Genomic DNA, 15,995 nt, shown 5'->3' on the forward strand with positions numbered 1-15,995 from the left:
CCATTATTCATTCGGACCGGATTTAATAAAAAGTTAATCCGTTTTCGATACGTGTTAGTAATGGGATAATTAACATCGAATTTAACTAACTTGTATTAGTAAATAAGTGAAGTTAAATGTTAATCAAATGTTGATTAGCAGGTTTCTGCAATATAGCGAACTTTGCGGTTTTGTTCAGATTAAGTGAGAATTTTAAATTTTTTGTATGACGAATACTTGAATCTAGTTTCAAGTCAACATGAGAAAAACTTCAAGCAACAAAAAGACAATTTTAACAAAAAGAAAAAGTGAAGAAAATCTTCAAAACGTCCGGAAAAACCCGGACTTAAAATTCTAAAGGTAAATCAAAGATGTTCTCTAAAGCCTTCTTTGATTGATTGTTTGTTCTCCCTTAATATTTTGCATTTCTGATTTGAGGCTTCTGTTGTGCATTATTGGCTTTCTCGTCTAGCTCTGTATGAATCGTTTGGTAACCGTAGATTTTCAGCCTCATTCAATTTTTCATGTTTCCGGTTACCCTTTATTCTCTTTGTATTTTTCGTCCACTAATTTCATTATTGTTCTTCTTCACTGACGGGATCATTATTGGTCTTCATCTTATGTATTTCTTATCGTTTTTGTGTTTGGTATTAATGTAAGCTAAATACAGAAACTGGATTCAATTATCCTGGATGTACATGTACACAAGGACGGTTTTTAAAAGTATAAATACCAATATCTTGAAAATTATGTCGGCAGTGGAAAAATTTTAAAACACGTCTACCATAATATAATGGGGAAATATGATAGAGGATATTTAAATTCACTGCTCTCTACCAAAACTCCCCAAATTATTTTTTTTAACAGAACGGACATAGTTGCGATGTATCATCGGAAAGTATTTTCAGTATGCTTTTCAATAGTACCAAAGTTTTTGGAATTCCGCCATTGAATGTATTCGATAACGCCTAAAATGCAAAATTCATTAGTAAGACACCTAGGCGTAGAATTAAATAGTTTTCAATTAGAAATAAGTAATAGAACTGATAATTAATTAAAAGTTTTATTGTAATTAAGTCAGAGCGTAAAATTTGCCGCTCAATATTAATAATTTTTTCTAATAGGTGTTCGTTATTTTCCATGCAATTGTATCATATAAACGATATTCACTTTCTCGACGCACATTGTTATCAAAGAATTAACAATAATGTTAAATGTAAAAAATCAGATATTTTTCTTTTATCGGTATGTATTTATGAGCGTTTTTCTACTTAGTGAATCGTCGAATCCTGTTTATTGTCTGAATTTCACTTCCTGCTTCTTCTCGCAAATTTTCAATCCAAACATGGTTTATTCAATTGCGGAACGGGTTGAAATCGCATTTATTTATGATGCTGAGGAACGTTCTCTTTTACGAACCATAGAAATATTTCTCTAGCGACATCCTGGAACGAACATTAATCCTTCTTACGTTAGGAAATTAATACAGAAATTTGAAGAAACCGGTTTTGTGGCCAATAATAAGAGGAATCAACTTAGGATATTAGGTGAGCTTATTCAAATCGAAATTTTCGGACAATTTGCTCAAAATCCATGTCTATCGGTTAAGTGTCTACTTTAACTAGGGTATCAATAGCATCGGTTCGAAAAATTCGAAAATTACATAAATTTCGTCCACATAAAATTAAACTTCGTCAAGAATTGAACGAAGATGATTCAGACCGACAAATTAAATATTACGAGATGATGCAAGCTTTGATTACCAATCAGCCCCGACAACTGTTAAACGTTTTCTGCAGTGACGAGTGCACATTTTACTTGAATAATACTCTCAATAGGCACAACAACAGAATCTGGAGTGATTCAAATCGTCATGTTATGAGAGAAGGAAGCACTCAATAGTTACAAAAACTAAATGTTTAGCTCGGAATTCTTGGAGATGCTATCATAGGACCTTTGTTAATTGACGGTAATTTAAATGGTGAAATCTTCCGTAACCTTTTAGAAAATGCTGTTAAACCATTAATAATCCTTGAGCTAAGGAGTCAGCAGGACAAAAATAACGAATTACAACTGGACGAAAATTTACTAAGATTTCAACAGGACTGAGCACCGCCATATTTTGTTTTACCCGTTAGGCAGTGGTTGGATAACAATTATTCCGCGAGTTTGGAACATCGGAAAGACAAGAGTGATAGAATGGCCCCCTAGGTCTCCAGATCTCACGCCCTTGGATTTCTTTTTGTGAGGGCACTTGAAATGTGTAGTGTTCAAAACCCAACCACAAACAATTGAAGAGTTAAAATAACGAATTATTGCGGAGTGTCGTGCAATTCTTAAGGAAACTTTTGTTAATGTGCATCAAGAACGTGAATATCGTTTGAAACGGATAACATTTCAAACACCTATTACAAAAAATTATTAATATTGAGCGACAAATCTTACGCTTTGATTTAATTACAATAAAACTTTAAATTAATTATTAGTTTTATTATAATACTTATTCCTTATTGAAAACCATTTAATTTTACGCCTAGGTGTCTTACTCATGGATTTTATATTTTAGGCATTATCGGATACATTCGAGGGCGGAATTCTAGAAACTTTAGTACCATTGAAAAGCTTACTGAAAATGCTTTCCGATTAGGTATTGCAACCAAGCCCGTTCTATTTAAAAAAAATTACTTGGGGTGGCTGGGATGCATTTGGTAGAGGGTAGTGAGTTCGAATACTTTCATTCATCTTCCCTCATTATATTATGACAGATGTGTTTTTGGATTTTTTCATTGCCGGTATAATTTTCAAGATATGGGCATTTATACTTTTGAAAAACCTATCCCGTATGTACATCTATTTTCTTTTCTAATAAAGGGCATGTTTTCGGTCTATCAAGGAAACAAAGTTTCGTCTCGTTGACAACAACTGACCCACTTCATATCCACCTAAATTCTCCATATATTTACTCTCTCACATTGTTTTACCTTGGCATATTGTTTTAACCCACATTTCGACTGTTTAATCTGCAAACATTGCGCCTTAGTGAACCAACATTGCAAGAAAACCTACCTTGTCAGGAAGCAAGCCCTAGAATCAACGACATAAAATTCAATTTCTGATTACGCATTTAAACCGATGATAAATGAAATAAAACTTTTATCTCCAATAAGTTCCCTAAAATACCTGTTAAATATAAAAAGAGACAAAACAGAAAAATGAATGGTTCGATGGGAACAAATTGAAAATCCCAAGGCTCCTATACAAAGCAATCTTTCTCTCTGGTATTTTTCATTTGTCTGTTGGCCTGACCTATATTTTGAGGAACGTGTGTTGCTAAAGATCTTCTCATCTCCTCTCAATTTGGATGTGGCAGCATTTCGGTGAGCATCATTATATCTCTGTCTGTTTCGTTTTTATAGTGTCACAAATTCAGACGATTCAATGTAATTAGCTTATGAGCCGAGAAGACATATGTACATGTTCCCTCAACAACAAGTGTGAAACCAATCTACACCAAGCGTGTAACACGTTTTATGGACGGTTATTCAATTACCCTCAACTCTTTGGCTTTCTACCTGGTCATGTTTAACGTCAAAAACAACACTCTGCATCTAAACATTATTCTAATATTGACATGCCCGTGTTTAGTATCGTTAAGGCCCGGCCGTCGTACCCACGAAGGTTTTCGTATATACCGTTTATGTCAGCAGCTCTTCTCTTGTGTAGGTATCGACGTCTTGCATCCAAACAAAATATTGACTTTGGCTTAAAAGATTTTGTAAATAGTATATATATGTGCCTGATGTGAAATTAATGTGTTTGAGGGCTTAACATAAACTGAATAAATATAAATTTTAAATTTACAATTCCCGGTCCACCATTGATCGCTTCGACACACAACAGTGAACGTTTATTTAAAACTCTGTGTGTGCGTGTGTTGATCCGCCTTGTTGGAGTATTCTTTGACTTTGTTATACAATAATTCAGGGAAATATACGATCAAAACCGAGGGCCTCACACAAACGGTCTTCCAAATCGATATTCATTGAGTTGAATCACAAAATTACATGGAAATTTCGATTATGCAAGTTCCGCAAAAAGTATATAATCCACAGTGCTAATGACAATTCCATATGGAAAGCAGCAACAAATTATCATCACATAATTTTAGCATGCAGTTCTATTTGCATTAGGTTGTCGTTTCCAATATTCGACAACTATAAGGCCTTATTGCTCTTAATGACGTGCGAATTAACATTTAATTGGCCCACATTTGTTCTGCAAATTTGATATTCATTACGCTTGATTTACGATGTGATTTTTAAATGTTTAGTGTATATTTAATAGTATTGAATGGGAGGACTTATAAAATGTTTAACAACAATAGATGTTTGAAAAAGAAAGTACTTATGCGTTACCCCCCCCCCCCCCCTTTGAAAATACCGCAATTCTTGAGAAGCTGTTTCCTGCTGATATCGACTAATATGAATTCTATTTTGATGCTGGAAACCTTTAGAAATTTGAAAATGTAGTTTGACCCATCTCTATTTTAGATGTACTCAAACTGGTAAAAATAGATAGCAGAGTGGCAACATATCAGAGAAATTAAAAGAGATATTAGCATGCGTATAGGTAGGTAGGTCATTGAGAAGATTAATGAAGCACCTGTGGTGCACACACACACATATACTGAACTGATCCCCGATATTCGGGCTATTTTATGTTTCCATCAAAATGAAATTCAAACAAAAGCGAAAATTAACAATAGAAGATGCCTTTAATTAAACGTAATAATGGAGTTGCCAAAGAAGAAAATACCAGTAAAAAAACCACTGAGATTAGGAAGATACGAAATACCACAGTTGGATAGGGAAAGAGTGAGAAAGGAATGAGAATGTGATTTAGACTCATAGGTGAGAAAATTGCTAGAGAATTTCGTAATAAGTTTAAATGAGTGAAATAAATGAGAAGATTAAAGGTAGGAAGGATAAAAATCATAACAAGAAAGAAATTTGACATGAAAATTACCATCATAATGAGAACATAGCGTGAGAGGATAAAGTGATTACGAAGAAAAACATAATTTATATAACGATAGGGAAAAGTCAAAAGCTCAATGAAACACAGTAACACAACCACATTTGGTCCAGAGGAAAGAAAAGTAAACCATGAAAAGAAAATATATAGGATGTTTCAAAACATGTGCTGGAAAATGAAGAGTGTGATTTTTTGGCTTATTTTAAGAAAAAGAGTTCTTATTAATATGGGTCCGCAAACGCAACATTTTCGAGATATAGGGTGTCAAAAAACAGGTCTTTTTTCAGTTTTTTGACACTATCTCAGAAATCGTTTGAGATACATAAGTCGCATTTTGTACACCTATTATCATTAATATTAATTACATTTTGAGTGCTACTTCAATTTTTCACCATATACCAAAGGCGGAGATTTTTGGGGTTGCGTGAGATTTTTTTGCCACTAATTTTTGCACCACTGAGAAAATTAGCATTTTAGGGACATGTTTGATATCGCCTATGTGGTCTACACAAAAAAGGTACTCATGGTCGAAAACTCTAATGCGAACCATTGTCGAGAAAAAGATTTTGTGATGAAAAACATGTAAAAAATTAGCAACATGAATGAACATGAAAATTTCACGCAACCCTAAAATCTCCGCCTCTGGCATATGGGGAAAAATTGAAGTAGCGCTCAAGACGTAACTAATATTAATGATAATAGGTGTACAAAATGCGACTTATGTATTTCAAACGATTTCTGAGATATCGTCAAAAAACTGAAAAAAGACCTGTTTTTTGACACTCTATATCTCGAAAATGGTGCGCTTGCGGACCCATGTTAATAGGAACATTTTTTCTTAAAATGAGTCAAAGAATCACACCCTGAATTTTCCAATACATGTTTTGAAATACCCTGCATATGAGGCGCGAAGAACGTTAAAGAAACAGGGAATAGAGAAGCTTCTAAAGGAAATGAATAAAAGGACAAAGCAGGAGTGGGGAGGATGGATAATCTGAATTGAAAAAAATATTAAAAGATAAAAATTATTGACGAATATACGCAACTGAAGCCAAATCTAAAATATTAAACTAAATCAAACATGGATTTCTATACTAATTATCTAAAATTAGCATAATGCTAACTACTAAATTAGGGCTATAGTTTATTTATTTTTTGGCTTTTATTCTATTATGTTTTATATTCAATTGGATCATAATTATATTAATATAGAGTAATAACAAGTATTTGTTTTTCTAGTTCAATTAGCCTCTTTGCCATAATGAGTTAGGAATGAATATTCGTTGAAGTTTCATAAACTACATGATTTTAGCATTTATAGGTAATTATTTCAAACACGATAAACTATTATAATTTCATACATCTACCTATTGAAATAATAACATAATAACATAAATAACTCCATTATATTGGGTCACAGAATAATAAAATTTCTGGTAAGTATTCTCGTGCGTTATGGGCATATACAGGGGAATATTCCCTGGATTATCCAGTTCAATGCATAAATAACGAAAAGTCAATATCATAGTACATACATCGAACTGGCTTTGTGACGATGACGTAGTTTTTGTGCTATATAGTTTTATCGGCAGACGAACTCTCAGATTATAGAACGATGAACCCTTTAACATCTTTATGTGAGGAAATGTTTACATACCGTTATTTTCAGCTGCCAAATATGTACATTTCTTTAGATTACCTCAAGGTATATCAAACATTCATGAAATTGAAAAGTTTCATTTAATTTTGAGATTTCATTTTTTCAATTCCCAATGGACTTGATATCGTGAAGCAGATAATCTATGTGTCAGATCGGAATTATCGTTTTGTGTTGGAATGATATATGTTTATTTCAAGATGTCACAAAATATTTAAATTCTGTGTTATACATTTGATCAATTGGAGTTTCCACAAGTCATAAAGTTAAGTATTAGGGTTATAGTTAAAGTTAAGTATTAAGTATGAGGGTTTGCTCTCATTTATGCTAATCGGTTTTTCCGTTGTAATAATTTGCTTTTCCAGATGAGGATTTCTTGATATTTATTCAAACACCCCTGCTGTATATTGACGAAATTGGGAACCTAAGAAACCTATAATATTTATCAAAGATTGTCAAAACATATCATGAGCTTTCAAGAAACCTAACAAGATTTGGCAACGTAGCTCTCATGATTTGCTATCAATCATACATCGCCATCTCTCTCACGTCTGCATGGTAGCTAAATCTGCCTGTCATCTACTCATGACAAATGAATATGCCCTTGTTGCCATTTAATAAAAAGTGAGTTTTTCCTGGAAAAAGTTGCTTAATGTGATGTAAGCCATATTCCCCGAGGTCATAACCTTTAAAGCTGGTTTTCCTACTTTACGAAGGCATTAGTAGTTTATAAACCCTTAAAGTTTACGAATATTTTATGACGAAAATATTGTCTTTTTCCTTCGCGCAGTTCACATACTTCTAGCCCTATACTTCATATGAGTACGTTATTAAATCCACATAAATGCCGTTTCAACTTTCCGTCATACAGCGGAATACGTGAGATATATTCAAATTCCAGTCTGGTCCCGCGAAATCCTTATTATGGGTCGGGATGCTCGCTTGGTCTGATATAAAAACTTTTTTAAAATGCACCGGAAAAAATACTGAAATTTTTATATTGTATGTCGGTTCTGTGTGTATTCTTATTACCTTTTTTTGTGCCGGAATCCTTCCGGTTTGCACTGTTGCGGAAATGGGATTCAGACGAGGAACTGGGAAGTGAATAATACATATGCAAATAAAAAAATTAATACATGTATAACGATCCATGATTTAAGCTTCAAGAAAGTTTCATCCGCATTTAGAAGAATGTGGACGAAACAAAACTTTTGAAAAATACTGAAGATACTGAAAGGAGAGAATGACAAAGAGAGATAAGGAATAATGTAAGAGACTCATTTGAAACTGAAGCTGTCTTGGCACTTGAGATGTTGGCACTTTAAAATACCACAAAATTGACAACCCTTATGGGATTTTCTCTCCATCATTTATTGTGGGTTTCTTTGTATACGTCTACAGTCTCCAGATATCCCTCACATTCCTAGTGACAAATAAGACAATAGTGATTGACCACTCTTATGCAATACTCATCCTGTATCTTTTCTATCGAGATATTCATGACATCCATAATACATCCATATTATAATAGTGACATCATCTTATGAGTCAGATTGGTCTATTTTAATGCAGGAACTTTTGGGGTCTCAGATATTGCAATGTTGGAAAATATTCGTATATTTCTCTTGGAAATCTTCTCTTCTGGCCAAATCAATCTCTTCTCTATTTTGAATTTAAGTTTATACAAACCCACGAAGATAGGAACCACTCAAAAACCCCATAAGGAGGTGGAATTGTCTTCTTATTGCATCTTCCTAAGCAATACAATATTCTTCTCAGATCTCTTCTCATGGTTCTGAATATTTAATATTAAAAAAATATATTATATTGCTTGAAAAGGGAGAATTCAACCACGTTGTCCAGATTGTCTCGGGCCTGAAGAGACCCTTAGCCCTCAAATGAAAACCGCGTTGTCCTGTGCCGGACAAATTACCCGTCAATCAAAGACGATCTAGCAAATCTTGCAATCAAAATGTAGAGCTTGATGACTGATTCTCACTGATTGCGAGGGTAGAGGAAACTTGAAAATATCCGAAATTTCCCAATCCAACCATCCACTCTCATCGTTACTTCTGGACACCACACGAGACACGGTTAAATCTGAGCTTGTGCCAAGCCGGTCAAAAAGATCCATTATAGTTTCGCTTTTATTATGCAAGAATGCAGTTTAAGGTCACGGTTTTCATGGGCTAAACATGGCAAAACGAAGAAATATCCTCGCGGAGAGATGCACGAAGTTGGGATGGCTCCGTACCGACAATATAAAACGTTTTCGAACCGTTTTACGATCCATTCTGAATTGCGGTTTGAAAGGAGAATGCAGGAACTTGTGCATTGTGCATGGCGAATGTGCTCTATCGGGACTTACCGGTATGCTTTATATAGGATTCAGGACCGTAATGAAATGAATCTCGCTTGCTTTTCAGAGTAAAGCACTTGGATATACCTTTTACTGTTTACTTTTGGCCCTTTTAGTGATTTTATGGAAGCTGCTACTTTTTCCCTGCAGCTGTTCGACTTTGTCGCCTTCCGACAACAAAAATCCCATTGGTACAAGAAATATCACGTAATAACTTCTATAATCTGACAGGGTTATATTCACACCTTCACTACCTAATCCCAGAGCTCATAAAAACCGGCTTGTCAAAGGAATGTTGGGTGCCTTCGCTGCACATCATAAATTCCAACCCTAAAGTCGAAATTTTCATTTTCTCCCTTTCCTGTTTGGAAACGAGATTTGAAGGGCTGCCTCATTAGCGAAAATATTACGGTCCTCCCTTCGTCTTGTTTTAACAACTATGCGCCGATTAAGCGCAAAATTCAAATAATCCGAGATCGCACTCTCGTCTCGAGTCTCGGCGTGATAAAACTAATCTAAGTTTCTAACAAGTTTCCGTGGAGTTTGGCATCGGGAATTTCATCAAACTCTGCTCACTTTTCACCATCCGGAATCACATAAATAAAGGAAGTGTTGATCCTGACGTGTCGCCAACTTCAGATTTAAATGGAACGTCCAAAACTTAGCAGACGATGGACGTGTTTGGAATTTGTTCCGGCTTTCCGGCATTTGAATATGTGTTTGATCGATTTACTTTCAGGCAGGTGGATTCGCCTTTTTGACGGTTGAGTACATTGAACTTTGCGAAAAAACGAATTTTTATTAGAATTAAGTCCAAAAATTTCAAATTTCTGGTGTCTATCCATCCTCAAGGGGCACTTGTATTTTGAGGATGAGGATTTCCTTAAATCCTCATCTTTAACCATGTTTTTTGTCATCTTCTAGCTTTCTACTATATGTCAATATTATTTTCAATATTTGTTACTAAAACCATGGAAAAGGGTCGATTTGGCTTGATATGCCTCTCTCGCCACGCTGACCTAAATTGTTAAATTGCCTTTCGTCCTACAAATTCGCTCTAAGCCGCATTTTATTGATTCGGGAAATTTGGCTTAAACCTGCCTGTCTGGCTATTTATATGCATTAATAATTCAATAAAAGGATCCTTTGTCTCGTTAAGCGAATTATACAACTAATAAATAAGCTTTGCGTATACCCTCTCGACGCTCCAGCTTATAAAGATGGTAAATGGAATACGATCGCTATCAAAGAATCCTGCCCTAATAAGCCACTTTAGTCAAGGTTTAAGGACATTGGAAGGTGGTATTAAATAAAATAAGTTTAAGTACGTGGTCACAATCTACTTTCAACTTCCCTCGTGAAACCAACTTTATTATTTCTAATCGGATCGCTAAAATCGATTGAAGACTCACTATTGAATCTTTATCCATCAGCATCTACCTAAGGCTATGTGTTTGTCTTTGATCGATGATTTGGTCAGTTTAGGTCAGTTTGAGATTTATTTATAACAGCTCCGCTTGTGATTTAGATAGATAGATAGATATTAGATGGAACACTCCTACCTTAATTCATATTAAAAAATCTTTCTCCTTTAGTAATCCCCCTCTTTATTCTCTTAGCTGTTATGTTGCTCTTTTCATCACTTCTTTAGAAACAATTATTCAATTTTCTGTTTTCTAATTAATATTTTTATGTAAAGTCAAAGATTTGCAGGTTAGTTCAGATTATCCAATTGTTCTTTTTTTAATAAGTATAGTTATCAAGTGCAAAAGATGACTTGAATGTGATTGCTTGAATGGTACCTTGCTGATTTAATAAGATATAGCGTAAAAAAACTCTTACTGACTAGAGTTATCTGGTAAATGGAAAATTGTTGGTGCCCTCGTATACCCAACTAGCTTAATACGTACACCTCGGGGTCAGGTTCCCATCTATATTTCCTACCTTTTAATGTACTAACAATAACTAAAAGTCTCTAGACTTTCACTACTACCTAAATTGTCATGTCTTGTATAGTTGGGATGATCTCATCCCAACCCTGTATATAGAGTGTGTGATTTAAATAATGCATTGTACGCTACTATACAGTATGTGCAACATACGCATGCATTCCGGGATGCTGAAAATAATGTTACAACATTAAAGGGTGATTAATATTCCTAAATCGAATTAAGCATCTACATAATTTTGAAGATGGACAGCGGCCATGTAAATATAAAATCTATATTGATATAGTTTTTCATATTATAAAATCAGGAAAAAATAAAAAAGATTCCTGTATCAAAGATCATCCTTATTTTGGACACACTGTATATTTACATAGAGTCTAAATTTGACTACGAGGTGATTTTTTCACTACATCACTAGGTTTATTAATCTGTGCATGGAGACGACCTACTTGCCTGAGGCTTTCAAGTGGTCTTCAGTTTTGCCCATTTACAAGAATAAGGGCAGCAGGAGTGACATAGGTTCTTACAAATCTATATCGTTCTTCCCTGTAACATTCAAAATATTTGAAAAATCTGTAGTTGCGCAGATGTTTTGCAGTTTGAGGTCTACAACTCGTTCAGTGATGCGCGGCATAGTTTTGTTGAGTTAATTTCAGATGCTTTTGAGGACTATGAGTATATGAGTGTCAGCTTCTGTGGCTTGAGCAAGACATTTGACTGCGTTTCGCATGATCTTCTGATAAGGATATCTGAGTTTGAGGAGACTGATTGAAATCCTACTTGAGTGACAGGTTGCAGCGTGTAACATTCAGTGGTAAAATGACGGTAAGTCTGGAAGCCAGTGGGTGTGCTTCAGGGTTCAATCTTCGGCCCATTACTATTCTCAATACTCTACCTGGGAGTGACTCACTTGTCGATTTATATCTTTTTGTCGATGACACGGTAATTAGAGTTTGTTTTCTTGACGATAGAGATAATGCATGGGGAGGTTCAATCAAGTGCTAGTAGATGGTTTCATGATAAGGGTTTTGTGTTGAATGAGGGTAACACTGACTACATGGTGTCTCTCTCTCTAAGTAAATGTGATTCTCAGATAAGGAATAATGGCGTGACTCGTCCTCTTGGTGTCACATCAGTGGCACGTTAAAAAAATCAATGAGGTTCAGATTTTTTTAATTCAGCGCGAGTTTGCCATTTTCAAAGGCATCGATTGAGAGCAAGGGTAAACTGAATTGAATTGGCCCCGGCGGCACGATCACCTGCAGACTCCACTCATCCCTATATGTCATTCCAAAATGCAATTGTCTCCGTTAAATTTCAAGAATTTACGGCTCGGACTGCCCTAACCATCATGATCGTTTTGAATGATTGCTGTAAACAACACGTATTAGGGACACGACACGTATTAGGGAACTTCTCTTTCAAAATGGGTTCCGCGTACTGAAAAAAGATTACCTCGTTTTCTGTGAAAGAATTGTCTTAGTTCTACATATTAAATTTAAAACTCCAAATACGACGAAACCCTATTAAACGTTTAATCTCCAAAGTAACTTTAGCCAAGTCAAACACGCAGTGAAGGCAATTTACTCGAACATTCGTTCGGGTTTCAAAACCTCCTTTTTCTGGTTGAATGTAATTCCTCTTTTCCAAATACAGGCAACGAGTTTGTAATAGAAAAGAACCAAAGAACCCCCCAGGTCTGTCTAAACAATCGCTTTGAACGGATATTCAAAGAGAAATTTTGTGCTAAAAAAACTGGTAGAAAATAAACTTTGGGATGCAACCTAGTTTCTTTTCTGGAGAGATCCGCGTCGGATAATAATGTTTCATTTTTAAACAGCCGGAAAGGGAAAACTTCGAGGAAACTATTTAAAGTTGGGGTTTTGGAAAATTGTTTTACCCGCGTTCGTTCTATTTGCGCTTTAAAATATTGTAATTCTGCATCGTTCAACGAGGTACGATCAAATAAAACTTTGGTTTAATTTAAAATCTCCTCAGTTGATGAAAAATAGTTTAGACAATTTCTTAGAAATTTCTCAGTCGAACTAAAGCAACAGCCAGGGCGTACCCCAAAACTTCCCCAATTCCTATTTAATAGTTTTTTACGACGCCCTTTAGCACCTTTCCCTTTCCCAAACGTGCCATCCGTGCCGAAAACCCCTACGTTCTTTAGCGCTATCCCCTTCATCCCTATAGTTGATGAAGGATGACGCCCATCAGGAGAAATGTTTAATATGGGACTTAAGTAATTTGTTTCCTAATTAGAGTCTCAACAACATCTTTATGCCAAGTTGAGCCGTGTTGGCTTAACAGTCGATACTTGTGAAATTTTACCGATGATAAATTGATTTGGGGATTATCTTTACTGTCATTAAATGTTAGCTTGATTTTCCTGGCATATTGCGAAACGAGGTCTTTGACCAGTTTTGTTAAATATTTATAAGCCTTTTCCGACTACATGTCCTAATGTAAAATGTTCGTGTTGACCTCCAGCAACGCATTTTTCAAGTTGCTTATTGATTAATTAATAAACATAGCTCATTTATATTTATAAACCAACAACATTCCCCATGAATGTCTTTCGATAATCGTCTGGCTGTGTTTCTATTTTTTACGCCCAGATTTACACTGTTGTTGCACTACGCTTTAAATCACGCTTTAACATGCTATTGGCTTAGCATGTAAACTTGGTTCCCTTGAACCATCAACTTTGCATAATAACTATTGTGTAATACGCTGAGAATCTGTATTTATTTGTAGATAATGACCCAGTTTCGTTAAATGCTTTATCAATGGATTTTATTTGTCACAAGCTATTGTTATTCATGGATATAAAAGTTGTAATGAATACCATGCAATTTTTCTAATTTATAGCCTTCGCCAATGATCGATCACAGGCAATTTATATTACGTTCGTTCAGTGACTCTGAAAACGCACATCAACGCTTTGGAATGAGAAGAGATAATTTGTTGAATTCTTTAAAAACGGAGTGGCTGAAATGGCTTCTGTTTCCATTCCTCCTCTATTTTGTGCTTCTTTTTGCCTTGTCTTCTTGCATGAATTGACTTATTGAACTAATATCCCTGGTTATCGATCATTGAAGGAACTTCTTACATCTCCTCTCCCGTTCGCCATCTCTTTTTGCTCTTGATAATTCAAGAAAAAACACGTTGTTCTATTATCTCCAACATGGCATGGCTTGTGAAATTTAGTTTTCCTTTTTGGTAGAAGACTACTTTATGATTTGAAGAGGGATTGTGTGTATTCGTAGCCGAGGGTGTGAATAGAAAGATAAAGGACAGAGCATCGAGATTAGGGCTAAAGAAGGAAATATTCTTCGTCATGCAAATGCAGATTTTAATGTCCTAAGATATCGACGCTTAAGGCTTGAAAAGTAGCAAACGGGAGGGACCTCCTCTCTCTTTTCTCTTCTGTTTGTTCGTTCTTATAGAGCTATCGACACTAGGTAATTTATAGGATAATTGCTGTTCTAATTTCCGAGATATTGACGCTCAAAACTTGAATAGTGACAAAAAGTATGATAATGAAGGGTGAGCACCGATTAGAGAAGCAGACCAAGACGAGTTCAAAAACCGGCCTTTAGATAACGAAAATGTGACAAACACATGATTATAATTTATATGGGAAAGGGAGTTTTTTTCGAGTTTTTTTTATTAGTAACTAATTTATAATTTATGGTTATTCTAATTTGATTATTGAAAAATATGGTGTTCTCATGGTCATATATAACCACGGGACTTAAATATTTGTTTCCTATGTAAAACTTGCGAGAGCAAGAGTCTTGGAAATCGTAACTATGAGAAGTAAATTTTTTTATAACTTTAAAAACAAAAGCAATATTCACCCTTAGTTCAAACTCAAGAGCCAAAAGGGGTAAAATTTGAGCGACTACTAGTTTTATCGCTTGAATAATACATCTAAAAATCCTGGCCTCACTCCTTCCGAATATACCTAACTTAACAAACTAGTACTAATACGCCCCTGGCAAGAATCTTCTTCTCTGGTATCTGGTATATGCTCAACTATGCGAGAACGACTTTCGGTCCCAGCAAACAATGCACAATTCTACCCCATGGCTGTCACGCTCGCTAAAGATTAACAAGGGTTGCATATTTCTCATTTTAGCGGAATTATAGCAATCTCGATGGAAAATGAACGCTATTAACAATGAATAAATTGGTGTGTTGGTGTTCTGGCCCAAGGGCCTTCTCGTTAGGTGAATTTTACGAGCGAAAGTAGTGATTTTTAGATAAATTTGTAACGTTTGATTAACCTCTATTTATCCATTGAAATTGTCCAATAAAAGTATTTTGCAGGAGAGTGCTTCAAGCCTTTGAAACAACACAGCAATATTGCATGAGGAGGGAAAGCCTCGGGGAAAGCTTCAAATTGTAATGAATTGATTAAAAATTTCAATTCTATATCGGGGCATTTATTTGAGCGGGTATAAAGCAACATTGAATTAATTTGTATTTGCCCATTTCTCAATTCCGACAGTTGATTGAGGGAAATATTGAAGTCAAATATTTGACAGTGGTAAATTTGGTAGAAATTAACGGAAGTGAGGTGTTGGTTTAGAGCAAATCAAAATTGAGGAGTATCACCAACAATAAAAACGGTTATCATGTTATTGAGACATTAAAAATGCATTCGCCCAAGCTTGAATTTCTATCACAATATTTTGTAGGCGAACTGGTATTTAAGTAATCCATTACGGCATAATAAACTGGCTGTTTAGATTATGTATTTTCGTCTAAATAAAGCCTGAAGATTAATGGGCGACGATAAAAAATCGACTAATTACTTTATCTCGCGTGAGGAAATGCTGGTTTCCATTTATCTTAAACCAATTAAGATAAATCAAACTCCATGCCTTATGAGAAGTGTCAGCAGAGTGGTAATTTTAAATAACTTTTGAGAGAGAAGGTTCCTAATAAGTTGGATAATAATGGTAAAATTGCAAGTAGCGAACTAAAGCTTTCTGCGGTCGAAAGG

General features: G+C 35.1%; 1 protein-coding gene across 1 annotated transcript in view; it reads right to left on the reverse strand.

Annotated features, from left to right (window-relative positions):
- Window positions 1-15,995, reverse strand: part of caps (capricious) — an 82,487-nt gene that overhangs the window by 58,798 nt on the left and 7,694 nt on the right. The gene's annotated exons all lie outside the window — the stretch shown is intronic.

The sequence above is a fragment of the Euwallacea similis genome, chromosome 2 (assembly GCF_039881205.1).
Source record: "Euwallacea similis isolate ESF13 chromosome 2, ESF131.1, whole genome shotgun sequence".
Classification (NCBI taxonomy): domain Eukaryota; kingdom Metazoa; phylum Arthropoda; class Insecta; order Coleoptera; family Curculionidae; genus Euwallacea; species Euwallacea similis.